Raw genomic sequence first — 9231 nt, 5'->3', positions numbered from 1 at the left:
AGTAGGTAAATAGCAGATTTGGAATCAGAAACTCAGAACATTTTCCTTATTCTCTGTTGGATCATTTCCAAGAATTGAGAATGCAAAAGGCAGGTTCTGATGCCTTACATTTTGTCTATGCTGCCACAAAGAAACAATGCCGTACAATATTATGCTGAGTTATGGTGTAAATATTCGTAGTTTGCATGGATAATTGACTTTCACCTTTGCCTGTGTAGGTTGCTTTGAGGTGGTTTTCTACCCACACCAGCCCTAAGGAGCCCGCCCAGCAGGCATCCTCAAGTCCAAGGGCAGGACGAGGTTATTGCTGGGGCAACAAAGGATATTAAATGCAGGGCAAGGAGTGAGGTCTAAGGGAAGTAGGGCTGGGCTAGGAAGATGGTCAAGCCTCAGAGATCAGCAAAGGCAGGGAGTTTGTAATTTGGGGAGGCCGTCTGGAGCAGAAGAGACCAAAAGAATCTCAGATACATGCTCCAGGCAACCCAGGCTCAAGAACTCAGATAGAAGGAAACAATTAGGTGTCAGAGCCTTTGAAGAGGGACTTGGCACCGAGTCAAAGATTTCTCAAGGTCAGAGTGCTTGTGTACGCGGCAATTGGGGGATCATTTGTGAGACAGCCTACAGGATGGAAGAATTGAGAGGTAGGCAGTGCCTCTTGACTCCTATGTTTTTAAGTTCTCAAGGGCAGGGACCAGGTCTTATTTATCTTTGAACCCCCAGGATCTGGCAGCCCGAATATAGCAGGTGCTCAGTTAGTGTTTGAAAATGAACTGTAGACTGGTCTCTTTATCTCCTTTTTCTCCTGCTTAGCAGCCAGAGTTCCCTTTGAAGATCTTCTAAATCACTTGCCTCTGTGTAGAAGCATGAATGAGATGGGAAAGGAAGAGTGATGATGAGGGAGACAAGATGCCTAGCAGGATATACACTGGGAATTTTCATTCATAGGAAAAAAAACCCTTCTCTTTCCTGCTGAGTGACCCTGGGTCCTCGCTAAGTATCCTCCCAAACTTAAAGGCTTTTGAATACAACGTTGCAGTTGGGTTATTAGTTCTCTTCTCTCCAGCTTTTGTAAAGTTCTTACAAATCAACTCAGTTTGTTTTTAACTGTCTTTCTAATAAGCTCATGGGTTCTCTCAGAGGCTTAGTTTCCTGTTATCTTGATTTGATGTGACAAGGAGCTTCTATGTTAGTTTATCCCCCAGAGTGGAATTCTCCCCACTCTCTTTTCCTACTGCAAACAAAACAGACTAACAAGCAAATCAGCCAACCAGCCAATCATCTTACCCTCTAAATTCTACTTTCGAATAAAGAGATTTTGACAGTCCTACAAATTAGACATATCATTTAACTTTATTGTGAACTGGGAGAAAAATAGATAAACTAGCACTTTTTCATATATTTTGACCCTATTCTACCATCCTCTGGTGAAATTAGGTATTGCAAATCAATTTCTAAATATGTGGATATTCTTTTCTTTATTTGACCAGGGTTAATATCAATAGAGTGAAAAGAACACTCAGATTTTTTAAATAATAAACACATTAAACATCACATTTTCTTTTCTTTTCCTCCTCACCCTCCTCCCCCACTCCTCTCGATGCAGGGTCTTACTCCTGTTTCCCAGGCTGGTATGCAGTGATGTGATCTCAACTCACTGCAGTCTCAACTATCTGGGCTTATATGATCCTTCTACCTTAGCCTCCTGAGTAGCTGAAACTACAGATACATGTTACTACATCTGGCTAACGTTTGTATTTTTAGTAAAGATGGAATGTCCCCATGTTGCCCAGGCTAGTCTCGAACTCCTATTGTCAAATGATCCACCCTCTTTGGTCTCACAAAGTGCCGAGATTTCAGGCATGAGCCACCATGCCCAGCCACATTTCATTTTTAAACTGCTTTTCTTATTACTTTTATGGAATCACTTTCACTTATTTCCTAATAGAAAAAAACAAGTGTCTCCTGAAGAAATAGTATAAACTTCTTTCATTGCTGTGTAATAATCATTTAGGTTTTGTCTTATATTATTATTTGTTCTGCGTTCTCTTACCCTAGTATAGTCTCTCTCTCCCTTTTCTGTTTCCTGGAAGCTATGTGATAGCTCATTATCATCTTTGCCTGCCATATTTTATTTTTCAGTTTTTATGGTTGTTTTATTGAAACACAAAACGTGCACATGTGCTGTCTCTCCATTTTCTTTGCCGCACAACCTGGCATTGAGGTTGGTGACTCTGATGGCCCGGAGGGTGGCTCTTTCCATGTGGCTTTTCGGTTCTGGAAGAAAACATTGTGAGTGAGCTCAGCACAGTAAGATTTGTTGTACATCAGCAGCACTTCCAGCTCCTTGACATTGTGGACCAGGAACTCTCAGAAGCCACAGGCAGCAGCATGTGCTTTTGTTGCTGTTGTTATTCTCATAACCAGTGTTGGGCATCAAGATCTGGGCCTTGAACGTCCTACGAACCATGTTGTCAATGCCTCTGGGTTTCCCATCAGTTACACTTAATTTTGACATGTGGGTCTGACTGGTGCCTGATGGACTTCTCGGTCCTCTTTTTGACAATCTTGGGCTTCACGAGGGACCTGAGGACAGCCATGATGCCATGGAGAAGATGGCTGCCATCTCCACAGGCAGTGCTGAGGAAGGTAGCTTTGCTTGCCATATCTTAAAAATGTTTGAAAGATCTACTTTCAATGACATATACAGAATGTTGATGACTATGCTTTGAAGGGTTCTATAATGTTTGGCATAACTTGTATGAAACTGAGAAATCACGCTCACATGAGTCGTAGTCACCTTTTCATACTATTGTATATTATGCAATTGCGCATTTGCTACATATAAATATGTGATGGTGAAGAGTGTATAGAATTCTGGAAAGTTAAAATCTTTAGGCTAATGTACAAACACTTTTCATTTACTATGACAAATAACGAGTGATTTGTGCTTGGGATTTTTTTTTTTTTTTTTTTTTTTTACTTCTACCACAGATGCGTTATTTATTTATTTTACATTTTATTTATTTATTCTTTGAGATGAGGTCTTACTATGATGGCAGGTTGGTCTTGAACGCTTGGCCTCAAGCAATTCTCCTACCTCGCCCTCCCAAAGTGCTAGGATTACAGATGTGAGCTGTCACACCTGGCCATTAGGAGCTTTACTTTAAAAAGTCATTTTTGCCAAGAGTTAAATTCATAGAGGAAGGTTCTAAAATTTTAAACATGAATTAATACGAATTTCAATCTTGAGACCTAAGGTGGTACATTAGATTCCTAGGGCTGCTGTGACAAAATACCACAAACCAGGTGGCTTAAAACAACAGAAATTCATTCTCTCACAGTTCTGGAGGCCAGAAGTCCAAGATCCAGGTATCTCCGGGTTTGGTTCCTTCGGGAGGCTCTGAGAGAGAATCTGCTCCATTCTGCTCTCCCAGCTTCGGGCGGTGGGCCTCGGCGCTCCATGGTGTGTGGTTGCCCCTTGTTTCTGCTTTAGTCGTCACGTGGCTTTCTCCTCTGTGTGTCCCTGTGTCTTTTCCTTTTCTTTTATAAAGATTCTTATCATTGGATTTAGGGTTCCATTCTATTTCAGGATGATTTCATCTCTAGATTCTTACCTTAATTACATTTGAAAGGACTCATTCCAAATAAGGTCACAGTCTGAGGTTCTGCTTGGATGCATCTTTTAGGGGTCATGGTGCTGCCCACTACACATGGAAATCATCACCGGTGGTTTGCAGCTCTGAAGAAAGCATGTGTTCTTTTCCCTGAGCACTGGAGCCCTAAACCATTGTCTTTGTCTTTCTGTTGTCTGTGACCTTGGCTTTGTGGCCCTACTTTCAATAATCTATGAAATGGTGCTTTCAGAATTAATTAGTGGATTTGTTCAGAACAATATTCTACATAATTGTTCCAATTCCATAAAATTATATAATCACATTCTATTTCTTGGTATATAAATTCAGGAAAAGAGAGAATTTTATTTGCGTCTGAGAAATAATTCATTGAAAGTACCAGATATTACTGTTTATTTATTCATTTTCCTATTTTAAAGGTTTTAAGGTATCTTAAATAGATAAAAATGAGGTAAAAGTCCATTTGAATTGAGTGGAAGAGGAATGCAGAAAAAAATCTGAAAGTAGAAGATATGGGAAGTAACTAAGATAAAATTTTCACATAAAAATAGAAATAAATACACAAAAAATTTAAAACCATAAATTATAGAAGGTGATTTTATTTGACTTTGTTTTCTGGCAATCCATCAAAGAAGAAAGCAGGTACATGCTTCAGTTGGCCATAAAATTAAAACAAATAATGTTAATTAGTTGCTTGAGGGAAGAGCATTCATTTCTGACCCAGACTCAAAAGAAAATTTCTTTTGGGATCTCCCAGGAAGATGTGCAATGTAATTAACAAGTGCAATGCAATTAGCAACATCCTAGTAGTAAACACAGTGAGCAATTTCCACAGGTTCTTGTTCATAATGTCCCTCAATGTCTGCCAGTGAGTAATTTCATGAAAACAAGTCCAGGGAGCTCAAAAGAACATGGTCCAGGGACAGAGCTCCATGTTTGTCTGGATTACTGGAGAGAAGGAATTTTAGAAGATTCAAATGAAGGAATAGCTTACCTGTTTTTTAAGTAATATTACAAAAATATTGTTTCTCACCCCGATTTTGGTTTGCATTGCACAGCAGTGATTCCAGGTTGTATACGTGACAGCACCTAAAAGGTGGCTGCCCACAGTGCCAGCTCAGGGCAGAGCCATGTGTGTTCACTGGCAGCCAGTGGGCTGGGCTGACAACCTGTGCCACACAGAAACACAGGTTCTGGACAGAAGCTGCCTCCCCTCCACAAGGAGGTGGGATGAGGGCACATCCTTGGATGCCGTCAGGATTTTCTTCAGAAATTGGAGCATGCTGCAGTGCCCAAAGGAAAGGGCAACCAAGGCCACCAAAACTCCACAGTAAATGGCATGGATTATTTTAATATTTGAAAAACCTTAAAGTGATCATGGCAGAGTATTTTCTTCGAATACATAAAATAAATTCAATAAAGTGTCACATAACTTTTATTGTTAGTGTTCCTTTTTGGTGTACCTTCTTCTGAAATAAATTGGCATAAAGAACGGTTTCTAGGGAAATTGAATAAATTAGCATGTTATATCGAATTAATATCTTTATGCTAGTTAAAAGTTGGGGAACCTCTGACGAAAATGATTACTTGGATTTAAAAATAGACCTCTAGTTTTTCTTCCCAGCAGACATCTGATAGGAGGGTCATTTATCTTTTTAAAGCATACCTAGTTTGTGATAAGAGAGCCTCTTCATCTATATTTTGGCTACTTACGATTTTATATTTTTATAGGATTCCTTATCAACTATTAACACATTTTCTTGATAAAAATAAATGATCTAGCTACAGATGGAATCTCTTTCCACTGGCGAAGGCAAATCCTTGTCTCAGCAGAAGAGCAGAAAAGCAAGAGCAAAAAGCTTTTCCTTGGACACCTTATGCCACAGCAAAGCCAGAGAGAAGCCAAATCCATTTGCTTCCCATGATGCTGCAAAGGTTTAGGGAGAGTAGAAAAATCGTGGACTTTTATGTTGAGTCCTTGACCACTCACACCTCCTAGCCACTTCAACATCAACACCCCCGGCATTTAAAAAGTGGGGCAGCAAGTCTGTAGCAGGAGGATGCAGAGGCTGCTGCGTGTTTACGGAGCCGTCCAGGGGATTAACCAGTTGGGTTTAGCTGGGTAGTTCTCTTTTGAATCTAGAGGCGGAGTTCTCCTTGTTCTCACAAAAAGTCTAAAGTTAGATTCATGTCCCAGGCAGTTCTCCTGGTACCAGCTTGGTGTGGCGGCTCTGGCCACAGTTTAGAGCAACTTCAGAAGAGCACTGTGCCAGAGCTGGCTTCAGTCTTGAAGCGATTAGCAAAGCTCAGCGCTGGGCGCCTTGAATTAGCATTGCTTCAGTGCTAAGGACATCCTGGCCACAGTCACTGCCATTTTCCCCTACCCACAGGTGTGAGAGACAGGCAGAATAGTGAGCAGGGGGTGGATCGTGCGGGAGAGAGCTTTTCATGGTCTTTTAGTACAGACTTGTGCTTCGAAGGGAAAGAGAAGGCAAAAGGGGAAAAGAAAGCAAGGATGTGGCCACTTCTTAACACACACTCCAATGTCCTTAAAGTAATCCAGGGACTCTTCTTCCCCAGCCAGAGTTCATCTGAAATAAAGCCACCCTCCAGAGTGGAGAAGCCATCCCAGAGTTATTTGTGAATCACAGCTTGGGTTTGAGGATTTCACTCATCCAGGCTCCAGCCAAGACAGAGGACCTGGGACTGGGACGGGCGCCTTTCCAAGAGATGGCCAGTCTTCACTGGCACTCACAGATAAAGCAGGAGACACTAACAGCTGTGGGGACCAGACTTCTTGTTCTCTGGCAGGAAAGCCAGGGAAGAAGGTGGCAGTTTGGAAATGCGGCTGTCACAAATGCCAACTTCAAAGTGCTCTGTGTACACAAGCCGGCGCAGAAAGCAGGCTTCTTAGTGGAAAGAAGTGCATTGCCCGATGGGAACTATAGTCCATGAAAGATTAGAATTACAGAAGCAACTGTTTTCTATATTGAAGTATGGGTGATTCTGAAAATAAGGCCCTCTTCATAAAGCTAGCCTGTTGCTGCTGGATACAAAATAACAGAAAATAAGCAAAATCAGTCCAGGCCTGGGCTCTTAACATTTCTGCCTGTACAGACTTCAGGGAAGAAAAACATCTGTGAACACAATTTTATCAAAAGCCTTTACAAAATTGGTAGATGGATTGAAACGGGTGTTGTAATTTTGAAAATGCAGACTTTTTTTTTTTTTAAAACAATTCTGACAGCTTTTACAAACAAGGAGAGAAGTAAATCTCATTGAGAAACAGACATCTAAGCATGACGTTGCAAAGTATTAAACAAGGTTTTCAACAATAATGAAGCATAATTCATCATATTTGTCGTATTAAATATGTTAATGAAATTAAAACAAATCTTGTTAATAACTAATCATATTTTATCACTATAAAAAGTTAGGGATGGGTTCAGTGGCCCACACCTGTAATCCCAGCACTTTGGGAGGCTGAGGAGGGTGGATCACGAGGTCAAGAGATCGAGACCATCCTCACCAACAACATGGTGAAACCCCGTCTCTAATAAAAATACAAAAAAAATTAGCTGGGCATGGTGATGCACTCCTGTAGTCCCAGCTACTCAGGAGGCTGAGGCAGGAAAATTGTTTGAACCTGGGAGATGGAGATTGCAGTGAGCAGAGATGACACCACTGAACTCCAGCCTGGGTTTCAGTGCGAGACTCTGTCTCAAAAAAAAAAAAGAAAAAGAAAAAGAAAAAGTTAAAATTACTCTCAAAGTATTGTTGTATTTTTAGCTTGTCTTTTTGAAATTTCTAGTTTTGCATAAGTCTCCCGATGTATATGTTCATATAGTAGCATATGTAGATAATTTAATAGCAAACAAAAATAAATAAATATATTTACTGATAAAGACTAAATAAGAAAGTTCAGAGACTATTCATCAAAGCTATCAAAAGACATTTCTAATAATCTGCACACTCAGAAAGATTAAAGTTACTGATATTATTGAAAATCCTGAGGTTTGCTTTGGACCCAGGAATGCAGCCTCAACTGAATTTTGTCCACAGAGTCAAAAGCAAAAGTCAACAAAAGTCACAAAATAACTTTGTTATTCCTAACAGATTTTTTTTCACAAGAAGATTAAGAGTATGATTATGGTTTATATCCCAGCCTATAATTTATCAATAAGAGAAAAATGGGAAAATTAAATCAGTTTTTTGCAAAGTCTGATAAGCTAATAGTTTACAGCTTAGGGAAAGAAACACATTACCCTTTTAAAGATGGGAAAGCCAGGGAAGTCCACCTCTAGCTGCAGAAAGAAGGAGTATACTTGTAGATTTTAGAAAGATAATCAGAGAGGCCAGGATGAAGCCTAAACAGTCTTCCTAACAGTTTTTAAGTAGTTCTGCGGTCAGAGCATTACATCTTTAGTCAATATACATCAATTTTTTTCAGTCTTCTCTGTATACAAAGCACTACTATTTTAAAACTGTCTTTTATAAAGTTTTGGTCTGCTAAAGTCAACTTCAATCCTTAAGAATGCTGTAGTTATGTATATTGAGTCAGGGTCTTGCTCTGTCGCCCAGGCTGGACCACAGTGATGCACTCACAGCTCACTGAAGCCTCGGTTTCCCAGGCTCGCGTGATTCTCCCACCTCAGCCTCTCTAGAAGCTGGGACTAAAGGTGTGTGCCACCATGCCGGGCTGATTTTTTTTTTTTGTAGAAATGGGGTTTCGCCACGTTGACTGGGCTGGTCTCAAACTCCTGGGCTCAAGCAATCTACCCACCTTTGCTTCCCAAAGTGCTGCGATTACAGGTGAGAGCCACTGTGCCCAGCTGTAACTATGCGTTTACCCAATTCTATATTTAAATTTATTTTTATTTATTATATATTTATTTATTTTTGAGACAGGGTCTTGCCCTGCTGCTTAAGCTTGGGTGCAGTGGCACAATCATGGCTTACTGAGGTCTCCACCTCCCAGATCCTCCCACCTCAGCCTCTCTGATAGCTGAGACTACAAGCACATACCATTATAACTGAGTAATTAAAAAATATATTTTGGTAGTGATGGGGTTTCGCTATGTTGCCCAGGCTTGTCTCAAACTCCTGGACTCAAGCAATGCTACGACCTTGGCCTCCCAAAATGCTGGGATTATAGGCAAGAGCCATCATAAAATAGAGCCACCAGTTCTATTTTAAATCTTCAATAGATTTTAGTAGCATTTCCAAGTAATGGTAAATATTATGATTTCAAAAGAAATGCCAAGTCTGAAATTTGTTTAAGCCAATGAACATTTCCATTGTAGATATAAGAGAGAACTATGAGACATGAGATACAGCTTACACAAGTCAATGATCAGAAAATACATAGACGCTTTGCCTAAATGATTGATTGCCCTTTGTCGGAGGTCACAAGTGGCTTCTCTGTGGGGTGATGACTCACCATCACTCTTATCCATCAGCCTCTTTCTGTCTAGCCCAGCTGAACCCCGACCCCGTTCCCCTCACCCCGCCGAGGCTCAGGAAAGAGTTGAGGATGTCTGCTTCACATGTCACTTAGTAAAACAGCAGCAGCAGCAACAACAATAATTAAACTTATAAA

Source organism: Aotus nancymaae, unplaced genomic scaffold (assembly GCF_030222135.1).
Source record: "Aotus nancymaae isolate 86718 unplaced genomic scaffold, 86718_ANA_hifiasm-v0.15.2.pri h1tg000036l, whole genome shotgun sequence".
Classification (NCBI taxonomy): Eukaryota; Metazoa; Chordata; class Mammalia; order Primates; family Aotidae; genus Aotus; species Aotus nancymaae.
Note: the sequence above shows the minus strand (reverse complement) of the source record.